Here is a 27,048-nt window from a genome sequence, read left to right as displayed (position 1 = left end):
TCAAGGTCATGTAACGACCTATGTTTGGTTTCCCCACTATGCCTGGGATGAAGATGTAATGTATTTGGTTGTCATATTTCTGATGTATCCTCACTTGGTTGGGTGATGGATGTATGTATTGAGTCTTTTGGTGATAGGAAGGTCTTTCATGATGTATAAGTCTTGGTTCTTCTTGAAGAACATCTTTTGCAGATCTTTCCTACAGTCAGGGGGAGCATGAACAACACAATTCAGAAAGAGCAGAGCTTTCAGCATGTAGCATGAACAGATTGGTACACCTTGGCATATACAAAGGGGGAGCTCATTCAGAGATTTCAACAGGTTCTCAGGGGGAGTATGAATAGTGGAATGCCTTTCTAGGAAGAGAATATCTTGGTTCACCCTTTGCCCTTGATGTCAAAGGGGGAGAGTGACTTGGTATTGTTGCCATCAAGTCCAAAGGGGGAGATTGTTGGCATTATGATGCATGTGTTGTACTTGATGGCAAACAACTCATAGAAGATCAACTTACTTATATATATCTAGATGAATCTACGGAAGAGATATCAGATGACAATTCTTAGTATGACAAGTCCAAAGGGGGAGACTGTTGGCATTATGAGACAAGTGTTGTCCTTGATGGCAAATCACACAAATGATAAATTATAGTGCAGCAAATTTATTTGATAAATTATAGTGCAACAAAGTTTCCTTCATGTAGAGAAATGTTCACGCACTTTTATGCAGAGAAAATTTTATTCCATGTAGAGAAAAGTTCACGCACTTTTATGCAGAGAAAATTTTATTCCATGTAGAGAAAAGTTCACGCACTTTTATGTAGAGAAAAGTTTATTCCATGTAGAGAAAAGTTCACGCACTTTTATGCAGAGAAAAGTTTATTTCATGTAGAGAAAAAGTTCACGCACTTTCATGCAAGGAAAAGCGCGTATATGTTGGAGAACTTACCTTTGGTCCATGGTAGTTAAAAAGTTTATTTCATGTAGAGAAAAGTTCACGCACTTTTATGCAGAGAAAATTTTATTTCATGTAGAGAAAAAGTTCACGCACTTTCATGCAAGGAAAAGCACATATATGTTGGAGAACTTACCTTTGGTCCATGGTAGTTAGTCCTTGGTATTTGAACCTATGGTTTTGGACCATGGTACCTCGTCAGAAGTGTTGATCTCACGCACTTTCATGCAAGGAAAATCGTGTATATGTTGGAGAATTTACCTTTGGTCCTTGGTAGTTAGTCCTTGGTATTTGAACCTATGGTTTTGGACCATGGTACCTCGTCAGAAGTGTTGATCCCAAGTATTGGGTTTGTGGTATTGGTTTATTATATGTAGAGAAAAAGTTCATGCACATTCATGCAAGGAAAAGCGCGTATATGTTGGAGAACTTACCTTTGGTCCATGGTAGTTAGTCCTTGGTATTTGAACCTATGGTTTTGGACCATGGTACCTCGTCAGAAGTGTTGATCCCAATTATTGGTTCATGGTATTAGTTCGACAGTTTTTGATCCTATGGTTTTGGCCTGTGGTATTGCATCCAAAAGTGTTGATCTCACGCACTTTCATGGTTGGTTCATGGTATTAGTTCGACAGTTTTTGATCCTATGGTTTTGGCCCGTGGTATTGCATCCAAAAGTGTTGATCTCACGCACTTTCATGGTTGGTTCATGGTATTAGTCCAACAGTTTTTTGATCCTATGGTTTTGGACTGTGGTATTGAGAAAGGACTAAGGCTATAAAAGAGGAAGGAGATCATTTGACAAAGGATCATTGGAATTATCTGATTATCTAAAAAATTTCTAGATCTGGAATACTGTGATTGGGTTATGGTGTAGATCTGGATCTAAGCTAAAGAGGGATCTCACCGGTTGATGGAGAACAAGATCTAAGGATAGATCGGGATCAAATGGTTTGAAATGAACTATCTCTATATAGTTGATTATGCTTATTCTAGATCTGTATACTAATTCTTGTAATGATCTGAACTGGGTATAACTTAAGTTTGAAATCGCTGCAAGTCATGATTGAATATTTATAGATCTGTACGCGGGTTGGCTTTGGTGAAAGTGCGTATGTACGCAGGTTTGGTTCATTATAGTAGCGTATGCCATTTGAGCTATGATGTTTAAAGTTACAGGTGGTTCAGGTTGTTGATGTGTTCTGATGACTGTTTAATGGTGTCAGTATTCTACATATTCAGTTTGATTGATTGTGTTGATGGATGAGATCTAGTAATGGATCTAATGGACTAGATCGGGTTGCTAACAATCATATTATCCTTGTATATGTATTGATATGGTGATTGGGTGATTCAGAAGATTGATTGATTATGTGCTTCAATGATATTTATGGGTCCAGTATGAAAAGTGGATGAAACGTGGCCTTTCAGATTATGTGTTGTGCTTCAGGTGTATCCAGTCTGAAAATTTATGAAACGTGGTACCTGGAGGAGAGAAGATTGTAGGCCAGCACCTACGTACTAGTATCTTGGCTAGTACAAGAGCTAAGGGGGTTGTAACTCCATTCCAGGAGAGACTGGAAAACGAGAGAGGGTTGTAGCTCTCTGCAGGTTGCAGCCTGCGTACTGGTAAAGGACTGCACCAGTACAAAATCATTGTAAAAGAAGTTTCTAATTGAAAGAAGATAGAGACATATTGCAGTAGGTGGTTTTCTCCCACATTGGGTTTCCACCTTATATCATGGTGTTCATGTGTGTGGCATATGTGTGATGATCTGTTCTATTTTACTGCACCTGTTTACTGTTAATATGGTTAATAATGTTCTAATGCACTCATTGAAGATCAATTAACTAAATCATAAGTTTACTGAATATACGAGGGTATTCTTAGCTGAAGCAACATATATGAATCAGAGTATGGAAATGAAAAAGTATTATTGACTTAATAATACTGATTCACCACCCCTCTCAGTATTATTTCCAACAAGGTGCATATCACTTCGAAAGGGAAAGGTATACACCGAACTGTCATCGACGAAGGTGCTTCAACCTACGTCATGTCGGCTTCATGTTGGTTCGCCTTGGGTTCCCCAACCCTCTCACCATCATCAAACTCCCTTAAAGCTTTCGATGGCCACACCTTTGTCCCAAAAGGATACTTAACTGATTTTCCCATCACCTTTGCTGGGAAATAGTAATGGTGGACATAGAAGTCGTGAACAAGGAACTCGACTATAATCTGTTGCTGGGTTGCAGTTGGACTTATGCCATGACGGCCGTTGTATCCACTGTCTTTCGTATCATCCAATTTCCATTGGATGGAAAGGTCATTACAGTAGATCAATTGTCTTTCTGTGCCCCTGGTTATTCCCCATTACCAAGTGGCTTTGTACCCCTAGTAGGAGGTGGAACTGGCCGCTATGTCAGTTCAGGTACCAGTCTGTTGAAGGCTTCCTCCCTGATGGGTTGTTTTCCTCTGCAGCTGCCCCAGGTTCCACAATCGGTCAACATGCTTTCATCAATTCCTCATGAACCGACCGATCCATGGATCCTGCCAGCTCCTTCAGACCTTGACACCTTTGGTGACCAGATGCCATTGTCACCAGCTGAGTTGGCCTACCAAGCCATTCAATCTGCATCTGAGCCTCCCATCATGTCGGTTATGGCCGATGATACCATCCCTTCCACAACCGCACATTCTTTTGACCTCCTCAATCAAGTCCTACCTACGGACGAAGCTATCCGAGAAGTCATGAGTTTAGAAGATCGACCTTGGGAGGATTGGCATCATCGTGTGTCGATCTTTGATTCGAACACGGTGCCTTTGCAAATCCTGTCTCCTGACATACCAGAAATCGTTTCCTCTCCCTACACCACCATCCAAACTTTGGATGCGGAAGGAAACATGGGCAACATTTCAAAGACATTGCTCATCGATATTTCTGTCAAGACAGGCATCGTGGAAAACATCCAGGTTGGAGCTGATTGCAATCCTGAGGAAATTGCAAGCTTCACCTGCCTATTTAAGGAATTCCGCAATGTATTCGCCTGGTCTTATGAGGAAATGCCCGGCATAGATCCTTCTATCATCGAGCATGAGATCAAGCTTTACGACAATGTAAAACCTGTCCGTCAAAGACTTCGACCGGTCCATCCCCGCAAAACGGCAGCAATAAAAATCAAAGTTGAAAAACTGTTACATGCTGGTTTCGTTTATCCCATTCCTTTAACAGAATGGGTTTCCAATCTGGTTCCTGTAGATAAAAAATAGGGAACCATCCGTGTCTATGTCGATTACCGAGACTTGAATGCCACATGTCCAAAGGATAATTATCCAACACTGTTCATCGTCCAAATCAACGACGATTATGCAGGATGTCAATAATTTTCATTTATGGATGGATTCTCAGGATATAACCAGATTGCTATAAAACCTAATGACCAGAATAAAACGGCCTCGTCTGCCCTTGGGGTGTCTTTGCATATAGAAAATTCCCATTCGGTTTAAGGAATGTAGGAGCAAATTTTAAAAGAGCCATGGATTACGCATTTCACGATATCAGGCATATCATTCAAGCTTACTTGGATGACCTCCCAGCCCATTCGAGGTTACGAACACAACACCTTAATCATTTAAGAGCAATCTTTCTAAGGTGCCAGTTTTACAATATCCGTCTGAATCCGCATAAATGCGTTTTCTTCGTCGAATCTAGATGCTTACTTGGATTCATTGTCTCCAAGTATGGGATTAGGGTTGATCCCGATAAGGTAAAAGCAATTGTTGAATTTCCAGAACCACAATCCATCCTGTTGTGGAGGTAAATCCTCTCTGTGGACAGAGACGATCCCTACTAGCCCAGACTGGGTCTAGCAACAATCACACAATGATATCACGCAAGTTCCTAATTGCAAATAAAAAGTAGATGGTGAGAACCTACTTGGATTCCAACGCTAGTGTTCGTCAAAGAGATGTCGCCCTTGTTCCTTTGCCTTGGCCGGTCATGATCCCCACGATCTCCGTGATTGGACACCTGCACATGCAAAGAACAACATGAAAAGAAGCATAAAATCTAGTAGATGCAATTATATATCAGTCAGAAAAGATATAACTCAACATCAAACATAAAACAATGAGAGTGGAACCATAATTATAGTCATCTATTATTAATAAATAACAGAGAAGAATACAACCAAAGTTCTGACGTCAAATCCTTCTCAAGAGGATCCAACCAGCAAGTCTCTCAAGCATTCACCCTTGGAGGTAGATCTCCCAAGACAAAAACTCTCTCTCACACAAGTTTACACAAGAAAGAAACACTTCACAACCTTCCTTAAGCTCTCTAGCAATCCCACACTTGTCACACCAACTACCTATCAAGATCACACACTAGCAACAACACTCCAAGCACTATCAATTCCAAAACTAGCTGCTCATGGCAATGGTAGAGGCTTAAATAGGAGAAGGAGTCTCCATGAATGGTGGGAGGATGAGCTTATCTCCAAGGAAGGTGGCTCAAATGACGAAAAAGACATGTCAGAGAAAGGAGGGCGACATTTACAAGGCCAACAACCAGGTCTGGAGTCATCTGGAAGGCAGGCTGTTAGAACAAACTCGCCCAAACTGGATTAGCGCGGGTCCATAACTGCACTGGAGCGCTGACATCGCAGCTGAATAACAAAGAAGGTCGTGTCAGCATGATCAAATATGAATAACAGACACGCTGTCCGAAGAAATTTGACCAGCGCGGGAAACACGTGTACTTCCGCGCTGGCAGTGCATTCCGTCTGTTATGGAGCGCCCATCAGCGCGTTTATTTTGACAACAATCGCGATGATCACAAAACTTTGGCAAAGTGGGTCATTTGGCAATATTACAGAGCATGAGCATGGATGAATTGGATTCATGACACAGTAGGAAGACTGACATGGAGACAGTGACAAATTACTGTGTAACAGATGCCCCCTAAAGCATGAAGCCCGAGAGAGTGGGAGGGGTGAAATGCTCTACGAAACTGGGTGAACTGGAACACCACCAGGAAGAACCTGCACGTATGTACAACTGATATCTCTGATAATCAATGACATGTAGTCATGGCATGGGTGCAACCATCCAAAAGACATACGAAAGAGGTCTGTGGTATGGATGCAGCCACCCAGCTAAAGAGACCATGATGATAATAAAGGTATGGTCGCAGCCATCCATGAAGACTCAGGTATGAGCGCAGCCATCCATCAATGAGTCATGTAATGATCATAATAATCCACAAAATCGCAACCTGGATTGCAATAGACAAAATCCAGGGTCTTGCGCTCCATCTCGACTCGAACAAAGTACAAGTTCAGGCATGCGAATACATGAGTTGAAGTCTAACATGCATGAACATCGTCTGATTACCAGTCAATGATGAAAACTATTAACAAACGCGAGAGGTACCACCTGTTAGCGCTTGAAATTTCACCTCAGGCTGAGAAAGGTAAACCTCAAGGCTACATCAAACCATTTAGCCTCGTAGCTAGCCCTACGGGGCAGGAGAAGGCTCTCTCTGGTCAATCTCGGCAGATCTTCAATGGGATGAGATGACCAACAAGGTAAAACTGATATTAGGCTAGTAAACTGATTATAAAGGTTGATTTGGGGGTTTTTGGGGTTTTTGGTGGCAAATTGAGGAGCTGCAATTTAGGGTGTGGGGATTTGACACAGTTTCTGCAGGGGGGTCTTTGGGGCGAGATAGGAGCCTGTATTGATGCCTTTAACTGAAATGAATGGTGAGGAATGAAAGATGAGGAGCTAAAGAGAGCAAACAATCACTTTGAATTCTCTTTAGACAGAAGAAAACATTGAAATTAAACAAATTTAAAAGCAGAGCATGGCTAGCATGAATTCATACTTTAACACTTCATTTGTTTAATGTGCAGCAGTAAAGAAAGGAAATGAATCACATAACAAAGCTTACAAGAACATGAAGAACACACCATCAACACATGAGTCCACAAGAATCTCAAAGATGACTGCAAAACCCTGGTCTTCCTTAGCCAAAAATTGCAGAGATACAAGTGAATAATACAATGATAGCTTCTCCCTCAAGAGTCCAACCATGAAAATGAGCAAGAAAGTACATAATATAGATGATCTAACCTCTTTCCCTGCCTCCATGGGTCGAGCTCACTATCCTAGGAGCTGTTTGAACCACTTCTAAACTAAGCACTACAAAATAGGCAGTCAAAACAACTTGCCTCTATAAACTTGGAAACCAGTTCATACATTCAATTTTTACCCTTTACATGAGAGAATCTTCTAGAAGAGTTAAACAAGAGTAAAAATATCCAAAAAGTGTCACAATTACATCCAAGAGAACCACCATCAACCTCAAAAAGTCAAACTGGAGCCAAACTGCGTTTTCTGGGCTGAACTGGTCAAATCTGGCAAAATTTCCTCAACGGGTCGCGCACATTTTCTCACCGGGTCGCGCACATTGGAAGCTCTGTTTGGAGCCTTCCCGATATCAGAATTGGGTGTAGGATAGCTCGTTGGAAAGGTTTGCAAGTCTACTTTCCAACCCGACCAGTATTTTTGAATTTGGAGGTCATTTGCCCAGTCAAAACTCAATTCTCCCAAGACTGGTTTCTGCAACTCAAAAAGGGGGCAGAAAGTCAAATTTTGCATGTATTTTGACCTTCTGGAGGCCCAAAACTCCGTAAAAACTCAAGTCCATCCATAGGAATATGTAACTTTACATGAAAAATCTAGAAATGCTGAGTTTTTGCAAAAAGGAGCTGCCATGACAAAGGGTCTCACCGGGGGTGAGACCCGTTGAGGAGCCAAAACCTGTAAATTTCCAAAAAATGCCAAAATTACCCAAAATTCTCAATTTTTTTTTGGATTTGAGCTGTGGCTAGGCTAATGAGTGCCATGATCCTTGAGGGAAGCCTCAGCCAAGATACGGAGGGGATTTGACTTCTTTCTCTATTTTTGTGCCTTGGCCAAACTCCTTGGATCCGACGATTGTAATTTTGGCAGTTCTCTAAAACCATGACATCTGTGCAAAAAGTGAAAGAGGTTTTTCTTCTTTGGCATGTTATGGACAAAAACCTCTCTCAGTTTTCCAAAATTCATCTTTTATTGCTCTAAAACATCATTTGAGTGCAACTTGTCCCGATGTGTGAAACAAGGGATTTTGTCGAAATGGAGCGAAATGAAGGGGATAGGGGGCTTCTAAATTCTTGGGGAAATTTTTGGGAGTAGGGAGGGATGTTAGGGAGTAGAGGAAAGTGGAATCTCAGAGATTGAGCAAGGGGAAGGGGTCCAAAAGGGCAAAACACAAGCCAAACCTAGAAAATTGCCAGGTTGTAGCTAGAAACTAGGGTTTGCGCAAAAATGAGGAATTTGGCGGATCTAAGGGATGGGAAGTGTTTGATAAGGTACTTTAAGGATAGGGAAAGGTGTATGAACATCAGGAAACAAGTTTTGCTGATGATTTGACCGTCCAAGAGAAATTGGCTTTCAAAACCCTAGGAGAGGGAAATGACCTTACCTAGGCACAACTGAAGCATGAATAAGGTGTAAAATGACTCGTTCGACACTGACATGATAATGACAACCCTCTGAATGATGATAGGCTCAGCTGAATGGTGACATGGATTGACATTTGGGCAAACCCTAGACCTAATGCCTAGTGACCAAATTTTGCTTGAAGACTCACTGAAATGACAAAATTTGACCTTGACACTCTGAGACCACTTTGTAAGAGCATATTTGATCACTGTAGGAAGGCTGGAAAGACTGACACTAACACCACCAATAATGACAGCCCTCAAGGTACTATAGGTACAATCTGCGGCGTGTGAATAGGTGAGCTGGCGTCGAACACCCGTAGAATCATTCGATCGGAGGCCAATGATGGAAACCTCTCGTCGAACACGAAGAACCTGCCATTGAGGCATGCAGGTTCCAAGGCACCGGAAGGGAGTCTCTAGATCAGCTTCCTGGATAATGAGCTGAAGTCGATAGGAAGTGACCTTGATCAAAGGTGGGCCATAGTGTTTCCCACATCATTGACACGAGACAAAGGAAAGATGTTGTGGTGATTCAGAATTATGTGAGGTATCAGAGGGAGGTTGTAATTCTGCAGAGGTCAACTTCTCTTGAACATATCGGTGGCACGATAGTGGACTTGGTAGTATTTGACATCAAATGAGCAGAGGTCATGGTGACAAAGCAATGAGCAGATGAGAGGTCAAATAGGATCACCCAAACCCATAGAGGCTAGTGTCAAACAAGATGAGATGGCCCCACCCAGACACGAATGCAGACGAGTGCCATGTTCAAGAGCGACATACTGCTGACACGACAATAATTGTGGATCCATTTTCCCCACCATTTCTGGCGAGTACCCCGATTATTTTTGATGACAAGCTTGACAGGGATAGCATATGCTTGGAGGGCGCCATTTTGACAGAATCCGATGTCATTAAGTTTTAACGAGTCTGACAAAGGAAGAACTCGGCGTCTTTTCTTGTTTAGAGAGTCTGAAAAAACAACAGAAAAGAAAACTCCAGGGGGGTCCTTTTTAGTAAAGTTGTGTCTCTCGAGCCCGAAAAAGTATAAAACAATGCTCGAAAGAACCACCCGACCAATATGATCGAGGAGTACTTTTCGTAAGTAGTGACTTTGACCCGAAAAAGTAGAAAATCGGTCAGAAGTACGTTGTTTTGGAGCCAATAACGAGTTCGAAACGACAAAAACCTGGCAATCTTTTTAGTTTAAACGGTCGGAAAAAGAGCTTTAAAGGTGACCGCCTCTCATTCCTTTTAACGAGTCGAGAGGGGGACTCGGCTATCTTTTCTTATTTCGCGTCGACAAAGAGCTTAAAGACGACGTTCCAGGACCAAGTGTGTATAGAACCGTCATAATTCCACCGGCATGAGAATTTGCACAAGAAACACCGCATGCGTAAACCTGTTCGAGATAATGTGGATCACACGCATAAAAACATAGCAGAACTATATTGGCACCAAGCACATGGTAAAAATCATCACAAAAAACCCACATTTGGAGCTTTGGAGGACGTATTGGAGCTGTGAGGTTGACGAGCCGAATTCCAGTCCGTACGCACATCAACCATCCTGCAGTCTGTTCCAGGTAGGTTCACCCTCCTCTACGCTCCATTTTGAAGTATTTTAGCCGCATTTTAACGGTGGGAAGTGCTGGTCTGGGCGGATTTTTTGAAACTCAATTCGCCCTCGGTCATCGCGGATTTTATTATCGGGTCCGCGCTGATCGAAAAAGATTTACACAGACCACCCCCGGATCAGCGCGAAAGAGTGATGTACTTCCGCGCTGACCTAGGAAAAATATCAAAGGGCGCCATTATCAGCGCGACTGTTTTAAAAACTGTCGCGCTGACGTCGCGCAACAAGTTTTTTAACAAATTTAACGTATGAAACTTTATGGACAGGGCCCTAATGAATTTTTTGTGGTCATCCAGGGTAAAATGGCGTTCGTTTGGTAGGAGCAAGCTCATGATAATGAGGACATAGCGGCATTTGCCGATGCTGGGTGCCGTAATGCAATGCGGGCATGCAGGTTGCTCAAATTCTTCCTAACTTCGCGCCTGCGAGCACAGCCTGACCTTCTTGAATTCTTGATCAGAGCCTGGAATACCACTGATGGGAAATTTGTGATTCGAGGTCGAGACATTGAGTTCGACTATACAGATATCTATTTTTTGACCGGGTTATCACGTCGAGGTGAGATGCCCATTTTGGAGGGGCAGTGACCTAGTGGTGAAACTTTGGATATGCTGATGGCCCAGGTGTTCCCACAGGCACGCAAGACGCGGAGTGGGAAAGTAGCTATTCCTACGGTGGAGGACATCGTCCTTCGAACCATACTCTTCATGGTGACTCGGGCAGCGGGCTCCTTGGCCAATCATGAGGCTTTGAAGGCCCATCTTCTATTGGCTCTCGAATGTTTAAATCCCACTATATTCAACTGGGCAGCAGCAGTAACAACCAGTATGAAGAGACAGCTGACCAACTGCCGACGTGGTGAGTCGAAGCAGTTTGGCTATGGGTCGATTTTAGTCTCGCTCATGCTGGAGCGGGTACCGGCATTACAGCTACAGGACATGGTCGTGGATCTGCCCAGAGGCCCCCGAGAGACGAGGGCCACACGATGGGGCCATGTCATGCCACGAGGAGGTGGCGGCCGACCAGTGGCATGGGGAGTATACTTCCGAGAGTGGCTGGATCGGCAGACTATTTTTGTGGAGGACTGGCCATATGCTAGCATAGACTTCCGTGGAGACCCAGACATGCCGCTGCCTGCTGGAGAGCAGTGGGACGATGGTGGTAAGCCACTTGATCTCTTTTTGATTTTTTTTTTGTTAATGTTTTTGATTTTTCATGTACATGTCTTAACGATGAATGCTATGGTATGTAGATGTAGGACCGACGAGACCCCTTGGTTTGGCCCCAGAGGCGCGGAGGGATGCACAGGGTGTTGGAGCTCTGGCCCTGGCTCCTTTGGGAGTCGATACGATGGAGACCGTGATACGGAACCTCGAGGGCTTACTGTCAGGGATTCCAGATTACCAGGGGATAGAGGAGGTCCCCATAGCATCTCAGATCCATACAGTGGGGGTAGAACCTAGGATGCACCACCTTTTGAGGCGGGTGGCACGAGCGGCTGCAGATTATAGAGAGCATAACCCACCCCAGTAGACATCTAGGTCTTTATTTCCTACTGATGGTTTTTTTGAGAGACATGTGTCTCAGATGTACCAAGAACACATGCCTTATCTAGACATATACACTTATTTTTTGAGCGCCTTGGTGCGCCATACGATATAAATATACATATTCCTATGATTTATTATTGTGCTTTTATGTGCTTGCTTGTATGAGGTTTTGATTATAAATTACGCAAATGTCTATCTAATACATGATTAGCCAATGCATCAGATAATGTGTTTAATCGTCGTGGAATATGCTGATATGTGATAAAGTCAAAATTCCTTTCTAACAATTTAACACGTAAGTACAACCTTAAAATGTGATGGTCTCTGACGGAATATCGCCCATTGAGCTGATGGACGACAAGTTGAGAGTCTAGGTTAACAACCAATGTACGAATATTGAGATTAATCGCCTCGGGTAATAATTCAATAACAGTGCTATATTCAGCGACATTGTTTGTAGTACAACCTAAACACACACCCTGAAGATCTATCAACTCACTGTGAGGATCGTAGATTACCCACGCCGCAGAGGACAAATTGCGAGTGCTGCGGCAGGCACCATCAGCAAAACCAATATAAGGTGCACCCAACATCTGCACAAGAAGCAAAAACACAATAAGGAGCAATCGCGCTTTTCACACCAAGCCAAAAAACATGAAAAAAATATACACACACACACACACACGCATGTACAAATCGAAACGCACTAAACTTGAGAATAAAGGGACGGGCATGCCCCCCAGCATGGTGTCTGAATTTGAGGTACATGCCCCCCAAGCTTCAGTCCATTGAAAATGGAGTGAAGGTTGACATCACTGTTATTGTACTCGAATGGCATCATATCGCCCCGAGATTCTATCTGATGGATAGAAATCGTTTTAATAGGGGCGAGATTTGGAGGTGGAAGGGGAAAGACACCCATTAGAGCGGGATCCTTAAAGAGTCCGGCTCCCACACTCTTGAATGATTTGGAGGTATGATACACGAATGGCACATTACCTTCGGAAGAAGAGGCGAAGAAGGAGAGCTGGTCCACTGTGACAATCTTCCCTTGATGAGGGAAACGAATGACACGGAAAAGGAAGGAAGCCACGGCTTGCATGGCGTATGTCCAGCTACGTCTAAGGAGGAGGTTGTAGGTAAGATTAGCGTCGACAACTTCGACCTCCACTTCTACCATCTTCCCTTCCAAGGAGATGGGCAAGCGTTGGAGGATACCGTAAGGACGGGACTCTCTTCCATCAAAGGCTTCTAACGTCGTAGGAGACTGGCTCAATGTTGGAGAACCAATAGCTTTCCAGCAAGCAACAGACATGATGCAAGTTGAGGCACCTTCATCAATGACTGTACGATGAATCGTTTTACCATTGATGATGACCTGTATAAGGAAAGCGATTTGGTGAGGCAGTCTCGGCGTATAGCCCTCGAGATCAAAATAAATCAGATCCGAGTCAGCCGGGTCTATGCCACCGATGGCCGATAGCAAGGACTTCCTCTGGGAGGGGCAGCTCTGGAGGACTTCTAGAGCAGACATAGCAGACGGAGCCTGAGCTAAGTCCTCAACGATGCTGTAGTGCTGGGTAGCATGAGCATTAGGGTTGTAAGAAGACTTCCAGAGTACACCTTTTGGAGGGGGTCGGATAGTCGTCTCAGTGCTAGGTCTTTCGATGTGGAGAGGACCAGAACTGGACGGAGGAGAACTGGAGGGGACCTCCAGCTCTTTCCCGGCGTGAGATGGATATTCTTTTGCTCGAGTAGTGACATGGATGGGAATTGTCCCAGCCATAAATACTTGAGAGCCGAATGAAGAAGAGGGTTGCGATGGATCTGCCACCATTTGAGTTTGCTGTGAAGGGAAAGGTTCTTTAAGCACAACAGGAGTCCCAGGAGCACCTTTCAATAATCGACTAACTTCGGACCGCCTAGGGCAGTCTTTAGTGTAGTGATCCTCATCACAGATGAGACAAGGATACTTAGGTTTACGTTTGGATCCTTCCTCGGGTGGAGGTTTAGGGGAGTCCTGTTTGGGCTGTTCGGATTTATTCTTGGCTTTCCCTTTCTTTTTCCCTTTCGAGGACTTATCCGCTGTGGTGGACTGAACGACGTTTACCTCGGAGGTACTTCCAGAACTAGATTGACCGTGAGAAGTGTTTCCATTAGAAGCATTCTGTTTTTGCTTCCCAGGGTTCGCGGATGACTTCTTGGAAGACGCGTTTACAGAGCCAATAACTCCGTCAACAGATGGTTTGGGCAGAGCTTTGGATGTTCCAGGTCTCGGGGCATCTGGCAAATAATCATATAAAGTACCTGACTAAGAATATACCAAGTCAAGGTACTGAGCATGCGCGATAGCTTGCTCTTCAGTTACACAAGCTCCCATAGCAATGTCTCGCGCGATTGCAGGGACAAAGGAGGTCGTAAACCAATCGGTTAGGAGCTGATCAGGAATCCAAAATTTGATCAAGTGACGACGCCGTCTCCATTCATGTATATGATCAGATATATGCATGGCCATGTCCTGTTTGAGAGATGTAAGGAGATGTGTCCCTGTCTCATATCGAATGGGTAACTGAAAATGAGTTAGGAATGCCATAGCCGGCGAGTTGAAATATTGAAATGTTCCGCGATTCAACTCAATATACCACTTAGCGGCCGAGCCGGTGAGAGTCCTTTGGAAGAGGCAGAGCCGGATGGAGTCATCAAGCCATGAGTTGGATGAGCACCAAAGGTGATAGGTCATGACATGGGCTTGAGGATCTTCACCGACTTTGCCATCGAATTTTGGGCAATCACCGGGTATTTTAGTTGGAACTGGTGGCCAATATGGATTATGAAGAATGGGATCATTCGTCAACTTGGACACATCTGGAAGTTCCAACGTCGCTAAGAAAGGCAACTGAGGATTAAAGGACATTTGTGGCTGTGGAAGAGAGGTAGTACCAGGGTTCCAACCAGGTGGTGGTTGCCCCCATGGACTTTGTCCGGATGGGCCCGGCCCATAAGGGTTCTGCCCATAGGGATTTTGCCCATAGGGGTTCTGTCCATAAGGATTCTGTCCATATGGATTATGTCCATAAGTAGACAGTTGACCCTAGGTCTTCCCCCCAGCACCCCATGGATTAGCAACTTGACCTGCAGGTGCAACGTACTGTTGCTGATAATTCTGGTAAGGAGTGACCTGCATTTGTTGATAATTTTGATAAGGGGTAAATTGAGTTTGACCCTGGGGTTGCTGGTATCCATACGTTTGCTGAGCTCCATACTGAGCCTGATAAGAAGGCTGCGCTTGGTAAGAAGGTTGGGGTCGTGGCCCACCTTGCATTTGATAACCAATTTGAGTCTGGGGCCCAGAAGGATGTCCTTGAACAGGTTGAGCTTGGACTATCTGGCCGGAAGGTTGGCCTGGTTGGGTTTGGGATGGACCTGTTTGCCCAGAAGGATGTGCTTGTTGGGCACCAGGTTGTCCTTGAGCAACCAAGGGTTGTCCTTGTGGAACAGATGGTTGAGCGGGTTGGATGGCCGGTTGACCTTGAGGTTGGCCAGCCTGTCCAGAAGGATGACTAAGCTGGGCAGTGGGTTGGCCTTGCTGTGTAGAAAGCTGACCCGCTTGCCCAGAAGGATGACTAGGCTCAGCAGTGGGTTGGCCCTGCTGTATGTAAGGCTGCCCCCCTTGCCCAGAAGGATACCCCTGTTGGACTACCGGTTGACCTTGTGGAATATAAGTTTGTCCAGCTTGTCCAGAGGGATAACCCTGCTGGATACCAGGTTGGCCTTGTGGATGTAAGGTTGTCCTGGTTGTCTAGACGGGTAACCTTGCTGGGTACCAGGTTGCCCCGGATAACCAGAAGGTTGAGTCAGATAGGTAAAATATGGACCGCCAGCGGCCGAAGGTTGTCCCTGATAGGGTTGTCCTTGTAGGCCCCCAGGTTGTCCTGGGTAAGATTGGCCATAATATTGCTGCCCTTGGGGGGTTTGCACATAAGACGGCTGGCCTTGGTTAGGCGGTCCCTAAAGCTGTGCAGGCATTTCTTGGCCCCCATGGAAAGTGGTGGCGTTCCAAGCAACGGATAATGGTGCCGAAACCTCAACAATAGGTTGAGTAGGCAAGGGTCGAGAAAGCTGAAGGTATTGACCAGTAGAATCGTAATAAAAGAATGGACCCTACGCATTTGGATCCTGAACAGCTTGCCCATAGGCATCATATGGCCCCTCTCCTGGGACGGGACCAGAAGAGGGTGGAGCACTTTGTGCAGGGTGGACAACTTTAGGTGAGTGTGCCGGCTGGCCGTTACTCACTTGACCGTGAGGGGGACCAGCACCAGTGTTCAAGGCTGAAGACGCTGTAACGACACTAACAACCGGAGTTGAATGTGCTACACAAACAATTGGATTCGTTGGAACTGAAGTGACAGGTGTAGTGTGGACTTGTGAAACAAAAGATCCCGTGGTGGGAGTGATATGGGGGTCCCACATAGTCGAAGCAGGGATCCTGGCACTTACCCTATCCCTCAACGACTGGTAGCGTGGGGGGAGCGGAGAAGTAGCTGGGATAGGAGTGTCGATATTCAACAAGACAGGTGTCTCACTCACTCTAGGAGATGTCTCATCCATGTGAGAGGTAGACATTGGAGATGAAACACCAGGGGGGGTAAAAGGAATATCGTCCTCTTCAGGCTCCCAGATGGGGTTCCAATGAATTTTGTAACCTTCGTCGTCCGGAGCGCGAGAGTTGATCGGTTGGATACTCGGGATAACAGGAAGAGTATCACTTACAACCGGTATCTCAGGAGAAATGGAGGACGGAGACCCTTGATCACTTGGAACGGGAGTCGACGGTTCAGCCAGGATGACAAACTTCAGACAAGACCTAGGGGAGTTTAACGATAAAGGACCCTATTCAAACTAACGCACACAAGATCTAACCAGGTAATGTTTATCGCGGCCAAATAAATTTTAAGACGCAAGGACACAACTTGACCTTTTCATGTTTTAAGAGTCGAGAAAAGGACAAAAGGTGACTCTAGTCGCCTTCGAATGTTTTGTGAGCCCGAAGTGACAAACTACTCAAGTGAGCCTTTTCTTTTAAGGAGTCTGAAAAGGATCAAAAGTGACTACTCTGGAGAGACTAGGCAAAGGGTTTACCAAACAAATCCATAAAATTGCATATACACCTTGGCAGTCATATGAAAACCAAGGACTTCCCGTACGGCAGTCAATCTTCCCGAATGCTGTGTTAGATGCATTACGACTTGTAAGGCGGAAGACACGGCTTCCTATGGATAAAGGATGATAACCTAGTGGGGTCTCCCCTATATACGCGACGGTACGTGGGAGCTCAAGTCCGTGCTAGACCACTATCGAGTCACAAAAGGAGGAATCACCCAACCGTAGTGTGAAACAACAGTGACTAGGTTTAACGACGTCGGAGCACGTCTCTAGCCTAGACCTCTAATCAGTGAGCGTTATGTTCCAATGCATTTTTAAGTTCATTCAGTTCATTTTATGGTTGATCTTCGATTAAGTTTCAATTTCCAGGTCCTACCGTATGTAATCTGTCACAATTCCCTAAATGCAAGCTATATGCCAAAGAATATCATTTCATTCGATGAACACTAACTACGAGAGAGTTGAGAATTTTCCAATCAAACAAAATGACCACAAACAATCAAGAACCACCCTAATGCAGCTAATGACAAATAAACGAAATTTTTCTTTGTTTTAAATCACTCAATCAATGAAAAGCTTCTAATTTCAATTAACTAATGTAACGCAAAAGAGATTATTCTTTTCTTTTCAATGGCAAAGTGCACTAAACAAATTTTGAGAGATAATAACAAACAAATGTGAAAAGAACCGGTTGACCCAAAACAACTGTGATCCGTGTCCGGGTAGTGAGAAGTAATCGAAACAATGCAAAGACTAGTTCAATAACAATCACCTAAACAACCAAGCAAAAGCAAGCAAAGAGGAAGGTTTCGCAATACCAAAAGCAAGCAGTAAATGAACCTCTGTGAGCGAGTAACCAAGCAAAGCCAATCCAACGAAATTGGAATGATAAAACTAGGTCCCAAGACACAAAAAGCAAGATCCGCTCAACAAGACTTCTCAAGAAAGTGCTTCAATCTTGAGACAATGAAAATCAAGTCATAAACCAAGTGAAAAAAGCAGGGGATAGCAAAACCAATAGGCTCAGGAGGCAGAATTGAAGAAATTCAATTCTACAGGTATCAGCGCGGGTGATACACAGCAACAAGGTGCTAATCAGAAAGCACGCGTAGCAACAAAGCGCTGTCAGCGCGGAAGTACACGGATTAACCGCGCTGGTTCGATTTTCAGAACCGTCGCGACTGTTCAGTGTATAAACGCGATGATCACGAAGTCAGAGAAACAACTATGCGATGGCAGTGTGACTGTTTTATTATAAACTGCGCTGAAGCTAAAAAACAGGCACAATCAAGCCAAAAGATCCCAAACCAAGGCAATCACTCTTTAAACAATCAAGGCACCTCCCAGACTGAACCAGGAAATCCAAAAACAGAGGACTAATCCCCAATCTTTGAAAAGAGAGCAAAAGTCAAAACTCAAGGACAAAAGGTGAACACAAAGACAGAAGCCATCTCCAAGCTGTTCAGTTTGTAAACCAAACCGGAGATGGACTGAAGTGGCTTTGATCTACTTCGCTAATGTAGAGCAATAGCGTTTCGAAGGCTATCTGGCCGTGCTTCAGGCTCCGTACAAAGTTTACAAATCAAACAACAAGGTAAAGAAATTCCCCAGTGGAGTCGCCAAATTTTTGTGGAGGTAAATCCTCTCTGCGGACAGAGACGATCCCTACTAGCCCAGACCGGGTCTAGCAACAATCACACAATGCTATCACGCAACTTCCTAATTACAAATAAAAAGTAGATGGTGAGAACCTACTTGGATTCCAACGCTAGTGTTCGTCAAAGAGATGTCGCCCTCGTTCCTTTGCCTTGGCTGGTCACGATCCCCACGATCTCCGTGATTGGACACCTGCACATGCAAAGAACAACACGAAAACAAGCATAAAATCTAGTAGATGCAATTATATATCAGTAAGAAAAGATATAACTGAACATCAAACATAAAACAATGAGAGTGGAACCATAATGATAGTCATCTATTATTAATAAATAACAGAGAAGAATACAACCAAAGTTCTGATGTCAAATCCTTCTCAAGAGGGTCCATCCAGCAAGTCTCTCAAGCATTCACCCTTGTAGGTAGATCTCCCAAGACAAAAACTCTCTCTCACACAAGTTTACACAAGAAAGAAACACTTCACAACCTTCCTTAAGCTCTCTAGCAATCCCACACTTGTCACACCAACTACCTATCAAGATCACACACTAGCAACAACACTCTAAGTACTATCAATTCCAAAACTAGCTGCTCATGGAAATGGTAGATGCTTAAATAGGAAAAGGAGTCTCCATGAATGGTGGGAGGATGAGCTTATCTCCAAGGAAGGTGGCTCAAATGATGAAACAAACATGCCAGAGAAAGGAGGGCGACATTTACAAGGCCAACAACCAGGTCTGGAGTCATCTGGAAGGCCGGCTGTTAGAACAAACTCGCCCAAACTGGATCAGCGCAGGTCCATAACTGCACTGGAGCGCTGACATCGCAGTTGAATAACAAAGAAGGTCGTGTCAGCGCGATGAGATATGAATAACAGACGCGCTGTCCGAGGAAATTTGACCAGCGCGGGAAACACGTGCACTTTCACGCTGGCAACACATTCCGTCTGTTATGGAGTGCCCATCAGCGCGTTTATTTTGACAACAGTCGCGATGATAGAAAAACTTTGGCAAAGTGGGTCATTTGGCAATATTAGAGAGCATGAGCATGGATGAATTGGATTCATGACACAGTAGGAAGACTGACAGGGAGACAGTGACAACTTACTGTGTAACACATCCTTTAGCTCCAACGTTTGTAAGGGAAAGCAAACTTTTTACGCCGATTCATTGTCAATTATGCCGAATTGACGAAAGGCTTCATGCACCTACTCAAGAAAGAAGTGCCGTATATATGGGATGAGCAAGCTCAATGATCATTTGATGCCTTGAAAAAGGCACTTATATCCGCTCCTCTCCTCAGTGCTCCCAACTATAGTCGCGACTTTCGTCTTTACCTGGCAGCCTCACCATCCTCCCTTGGAATGGTCTTGGTTCAAATACACGATGACTGGAGTGAACATGTGATTTATTATTTGTCCAAAGGCCTAGCTGGACCTGAGCTCAGATATTCACATGTGGAGAAGCTGTCACTGGCAGTCGTCTTTGCTGTCAATCGGTTCCGACACTATATCATGTTGTGACAGACTACTGTTATTGCCCTGGAGAATCCCATGAGACATATTTTGTCTCGCCAAGTAATTGGAGGTAAATATTTGAAATGGATTGTCATCCTCCAACAATTTGATCTGGTTTTCACAGGAGCCAAGGCAAAAAACTCATTAGTCTTCGCTGAACTTTTGTCGGACCTTCCCATCATCGATTCAAACGAGATAGCCCACGATCCTTTACCAGATGAAGCTATCTATCTTATCGACATCACTAATCCTTGGTATGGGGACATTCTTGTCTACCTCCAAGCAAAACGGTTCCGCTCTGAACTCATGTCAGGCAACCGTCGTCGCATCCATCACCAAGCACAATATTATCTAGTGCTTAACGATACGTTATATCGTCGTGGTGTGGATACAGTTCTTCGAAGGTGCCTCACTCACAAAGAGGCAGAGCACGTTTTGAATGACTGCCATGTTGGGGCATGTGGCAGTCATATTTTTGGCATATCTACTGCCTAGAAAATCCCGCGCGCAAGATATTTTTGGCCGACCTTGTTCAAAGATTGTGTCAAGGCCATACAACAGTGCCATCCTTGTCAAATATTCACAAAGAAAATGTGTGCCCCTCTGGCCCTATTGCACCTAGTAGTTTCCATTGGCCCATTTTCTAAATGGGGTATCAACTTCGTCACCTGTAATCCCGTTTCCTCTGCTGGACACAACTATATCGTAGTAGCTGTGGACTATTTTACGAAATGGGCCGAAGCCCTTCCTACCTACAATGCTGATGGAGAAACTGCGGCGCTATTCCTGTTTAATCAGGTTATTTGTCGTTTTGGTGTACCCAGTACAATCGTTACAGACCATGGATCTCATTTCCAGAACCATATGATGTCTGATCTAACGTCGCTACTTGGATTTCATCAAGATCAATCTTCTTCCTACTACCCCCAAGCCAATGGTCAAGTAGAAGCCGTAAATGGCGTCTTGAAAACCATGATCCAAAGGTTGGTAGGAAACCATAAAACCAATTGGCACTAAATGTTATATTCGGCATTATGGGACTGAATGTTATATTCGGCATTATGGGCATACCGAACTTCAGTAAAGATGGCCATGGGCTTTACACCCTTTCAACTGGTGTACGAACTAGAAGCTGTTCTACCCATTGAGCATCAAATCCCTTCCCTAAAACTAGCCGTTGAACTCCTACCCAGCACTACTGCCGAAGAAGAACGCTTACTATACCTTGCCCAGTTGGACGAAACCTATTGAGATGTCGAACTGGCACTCGAAGCTCATAAGCGCTGGGTCAAATCCAAATACGACAAAAAAGTTAAGCTTTGTTCTTACTAAGAGGTGACCTCATGTTAGTCTATGATCAAAAACAAGATCTCTTGGGGGTAGGCACACTCCAACCATTATGGCTAGGTCCCTACATCGTTACGAAAGTCCTCTCAAAAGGGGCATACGAATTACAGGACTGGGAAGGAGTCCCGCTCAAGGAGCCCAGGAATGGGCTCTATTTAAAGAAGTATTATGCCTAGTATGGCACCCTGCATATACTTCGGAAATACAACACTGTTAGGGATATTTTATTACTCTTTAAAAAATATAAACATCCCCGAGCTTTTGTCCTTGCACTCGTTAAATCTATGCAATGATAAATAGAGCACTTATGGAGACATTTTATCGCTCTTTAAAAAATATAAACACCTCCGAGTTTTTGTGGTAGAACTCGTTAAACATATATACCACAACCTGTAAAGCACTTTTTTGGGATATTTTATCGCTCTTTAAAAAATACAAACATCCCCGAGTTTTTCATCCTTTGCACTCATTAAACATATGCAAACGATGCTCTGAGCACCTCTTTTTTGATCTAGTTCTAGCTCAGAAACTAAAAAAGACCAAACGAAGCATCCTTTTTAGGCACTTTTTTCTCGCTCTTTAAACTGAAAAAATCCCGAGCTGTGTCTTGCTGCTCGTTAAACATGCTAAAGATGACCCAAACATTCTTTCAGGTACTTTTTTCAAGCTCGTTAAAAAATGAAAAATCCCAAGTTTTTGTTACTGAGCTTGTTAAAGTGTCACGAGAAAACACAAGTTTAGTCCGCCGCCTCGTACTTGTAACAAAATGCGGTTGACATCTATTGGAAAAAGGTTTCTCTTTATCCAGGTCCAGTAGATTAAATATGGAAAAGTAACCGATATGGGTATACTATTAACCTTTTGTCACACCCGTTTAACAACTATGACAAAGGGACCCCCATGGAGTCTCTCTTTACGATCTTTTCAAACTCTCTAAAAATGAAAAGATCACTGAGTTGTCTAGTTTGGACTCTTTAAATACATAGACAAGATATAGAGTCGTTCTTTTTACGATACTTTTCAGACTCTTAAAAGATGAAAAAATCGACGTGTTTGCCTTTCTGGACTCATTAAACTAATCAAATAGGGCAAAGAGTCATTCTTTTTGTGATCCTTTTCAGACTCTCTAAACATGAAAAGATCGATGAGTTTACCCATCCATACTCATTAAAAATCAGATGGGGAAAAGTGGAAATACAACCGTATTTTGAAGCATGGTTTGGCAGCAAAAGTTCCCTTGAACATGGCACTCCCTCAGATAAACCATCATTTTGATAGCCTCTCAATATGAACCCTACCAACCTATGAGTTTTTAGTCTATATACCTTGATGCCATTGCATCTATGTATCTTAAACACTCTATAGTGTTCATGAGTCTAGTGCTGTTTGGTTAAAACCGTTGTCGTGCCTTCTATTGTTCAAAGGTCCCTACTTGTTTCCTTGATCAACTGACCCTACATATCCTTTCATCATTATTTCCATCGTTTAGACCCAAAAGCTCAAAAGTTTCTTTAGAAAAAAAATCATCCTTGTCCGGTTTCGTGTCGACTGATGTAGGACACGTCATTGCCTACCTGTCGACAGGTTCCTTCCTATCGACTTCAACGCTCTATCTAGGAAGATAACCCAGAAACACATTCAGTGCCTTGGTGCTTACAGACATTAGTGGCAGGTTACCTTGTGCTTGATCACGGGTTTTCATCATTGGCTCTTGGTTAAGCGATTCTACAAGTGTTCGACGACAAAAAATCTTTCACACTCGCTAGTTTGCACTGTGCATCTTGGATACCATCACCATTATCGGTGGCCTTCCTCGCATCTGTTAATAGTCACCACTATTGGCTGATAATCAGATGATTTCATGCATGTTTGATGTCAACTCATTTTATCACATGTACCGATCTATGCTGTTCGGTGAAGCAGGAATCAAGACCTTGGGTAGAGGCTTACATCATTCAGCCTTGTTTCCTCTCCCAAGCTGCGATATTGTTCTTTGAAGACAACCATTTTAGGATAATCTATTATGACACTGGATCCGCCCTGTGCCATATTGGCGGCCAGCATTGTTATATCTCTGAGGAGAAAGTTACTCTGACATAGCTACTGAGCATGGGAATGCCCGACTCAGGACATGATTTTAGCAGTTCATATATATGTACTTTTGTTGTATCAGGTTTTCCTTATCGCTCGAAACTTCTCTCTCTCTCTACAAATATTTTGACAGGAAACTACAGTATTTTCATAAAGTATTTCGGCCATCGTCTCTGCCTTTGATCTCATACTTTAGGGGGCATCTGTTATAGGACAAATTGACCTCCTAATCAACTCAAAGGAGAAGGATAAGATGACTGAAAGATTGACCATAGTTGCAGGCCCAAAATCCACACTAACGCTCTTTGTACATTGACAACCTGCTTTATAAAGCTTGTTTACAAGAATAAAGGAGCGTTAGTCAAGCTACTAACTCATGTTGTTAGACCAGAGGGAGAATTAGTGAACTTTAGTGATGTTCAAGTGGTTATGCCAATGAATTTGCCATAAAATATCAAGATATCATTTCCCTAAATTTGTGCAAGAAAAGCAGGGAAACTCCAAAAATCAAGATATTTGGAGAAATTCTATTTAGGAAATAGAGGCAAATGGGAAAAAGCTGGTAAAAGAGGCAGGTTCATGGTTTTTACCCAAATGAACTATAGGTGGAGTTGGGAAGCCCTAATTTGATTACTATTTAAGTAACGAGAGGGCCATTGCACAATGGTAAGAGCATTTAGAAGGATAGTACATGGTGCTGTTGTGATATTGTCATATTCTTGAAGGAGCTAGCTGAAAGGAGAGAGAGAGAGGAAGAAGGGATAAGGAAGGCTGATGCAACAGGGTTGTTGTAATCACTCTTCTATTCTGAATATAGGACTGCGGTTATGTTCCACTACTCGAAGTGTCGGTGATATTGTGCATTTATTTGTCCATTCTGATGCTTGTTGTGTTGAGTAGATAAGTTACACATTTATACATGTTTGTTACAGATTCTTTCATTAATCGTCAGAAGTGTATGCTGTGATTGGTTTGCTTCATTCTTTTGTGTAGGAATCATCTTGGAGCTGGTCAAGAGGAGTTCTTCTTACCGCACGGAGATCTCCAAGTGAATCTAGAAAGAACCAAAGGTGATCCTTTCTCCATATCCTATCAATATATGTCAGATAGATGAACATGTGTGTGACAGGTACCTTTTGCAGATAACCTTACGGTTTGTTGGAAGTCCTGGGAAGACTTTCGAGGGTAGTTTTCATCTCATATCTACAAGATAACCATGTGAGAGCAAGACTGAGTAAATCCAACTGCGGATGGCCGAATCTCTTGGGAGCGCGAAAGCTCCTGCACATTAGATTTTGACGAGGAGATAGAATGATGGCAAAACTGGTTACACGAGGTAACCATGCTCAATTGTAACATGATGACAAGGTCACTGCACTACGTAGCAACAGAGGTAAGAGACCTACCTATGTATGACAGGTTAAGTGACAATTCTTGAACAAATTTGAAAGAGAAGTACTAGAACAACAACGTTTCAACACTCTAAAATGGGTACTGTGCGCTACGCCCGCAAGATGGTGGGGTACAAACCAAAGAAGTTTTGAGGACTGACGCGAATGCAGAAGGATGATGCTCATGCGGTTTGGGAAGCCTCAGGTGCAATTGAAAGATAAGTATGTGTTGGCTTAGTAGGGCCTGACCCAGGTTCATAAGTGATTTAGCCAAGCAAATCCCGGTATTACTGGCCCTTTCGGAAATAGTCCATTGAGCGTGGACTGAGGTCTCACCCAAAGTAGTATGGTAGGGTGCTAGAACTAGGTTTCCGCACCCTAGGGATGTCTGAGATGAGGTGATTGGTATGCAGTCCAACCTTCACACTTACTGTGCTACACACACCTGCGGGCACCCCGCGCCCTGTGATATTGTCTTCACACAGTTCTAGCCGCAGCGTGACCCATGTTATTTACCCAAGTCTTCCTTAGTTAGGCTCTATTAACTTGTTTACTTAGATTGAACTCACATATAAGCATTCATATACGTATCAATTGCGCGTAGTAAATAACATAGTAAAAGTAATGCATAACATCAAAATACAGATTTAAGAATAGATGCACAGAATAAACTTCTCTTTATTAGCTTTCAATCCCAAGTACAGATCCGACTCCACCCTGCGCACTTAGCTGCAAGGGTCCATGGACTCAGCTGCAGACTCTACTAGGCCTCTGTGCACTTAGCTGCAGAGCCTCTTCCTACTACTACGACCCCGTACACTTTAGATTCCACTTTATGCTCTAACCATGCCTTCGCATCTCTCTCTATTCTCTATCTCTTGTTAAGCTATCTTTACACTTAGAGCCTCGCTCTATTTATACAATCCCATGGTCCGTGGACCATGGTTCGGCCAACACATCTTTACATTAAATTACAATTCTTAGGGTGGACAATCCTATGACTCTATTGTACACTTCGTGCTCCGCACTTGTACTTCGTGGAGTCTTACAATGCAATTGACAAAAACTTGGGCTTTGAGCCCCAAAACATGCTGCGGGGGATCCCATTCCCAATAGGCCCCTACCACAATCATCGTGACTCATCCCGAGTCACTCTGCTGGTGCAAAGATCTTGGCACGGAGCCCCTCCAACTGTGCTTGTGCTGCGGAAAGGTCCGCAGTGCACTGTTTTGTCGTCTATTGGATCTGCTGCATTTCTACTTCTGAATCATCTGCGTCCGACTCAAGTCTCTTCTATGGTACTAGCTTCTAGTGCTTGTGTTTATAGTCCCGCACCTCTATCCGGCTCCTCGGGTCGTGAAGATTATGCTTCGATCAGTTAGTTAGATAGCCGGCCACCCGTGTAGGGCTTCAGGCGACTGCCGTTTACTTTTCCTGGGAAGGGTTTTGCATTAAGTTTGACTAGCTAGACCATGCCTTTGTTTGTGACCTCTTTGACCACATATGGTCCCAACTAGTGCATTCTAAATTTTCTGGGAATTTTTTCGAACTTGCTGTCATGCAGCAGCACTAAATTGTTTACCTTGAAGGTACGCAACTTGATATGGTGATCGTGCCAGTCTTTCTCCCGCTGCTTTTGTAACTGCTAGTGAAATCTGGCCAAAAATTGTTCTTCCTCGAGTTCTTCTAATTGCACGAGCCTTTCTTCCAGAGCTTTGTGGTCCGTCATGGCTGTGAGCACTGCTATTCACAGACTAGGTACGATGTACTCCATCGACATGATTGCCTCCGTACCATAGACCAACCGGAATGGTGTCTATCCCGTCAATTTCTTGCTCGTTGTTCTATACACCCATAACACAGTGGGTACGCACAGGTCCCAGTCATCCCGCTGCGTGTTACATATTTTGGTCAATGCAGTCTCCAGTATTTTATTTAACGCTTGTACTATTCCATTATCCTGTGGATGGTATGGTGTACTTTTCTAGTGATAAACCTGGAACTCTTCTATGACCGCGCTAATGGTTTCATTCAAGAAATGTGTTCTACGATCGCTCATTAAGATTTTCGGGTAGCCAAATTGTGTCAGCACGTTTTCGAACAAAAACTTGGCAAGTCGTGGCAGTCGTGCAGTCCTTGACTGGTTGTGCTTTCGCCCATTGTGTCAGGTACTCCGTCATGGTGATGATGT

The sequence above is a fragment of the Pinus tabuliformis genome, chromosome 9 (genome assembly GCF_031772625.1).
Source record: "Pinus tabuliformis cultivar Carrire ecotype Pingquan chromosome 9, CPIR1, whole genome shotgun sequence".
Lineage (NCBI taxonomy): Eukaryota > Viridiplantae > Streptophyta > Pinopsida > Pinales > Pinaceae > Pinus > Pinus tabuliformis.
Note: the sequence above shows the minus strand (reverse complement) of the source record.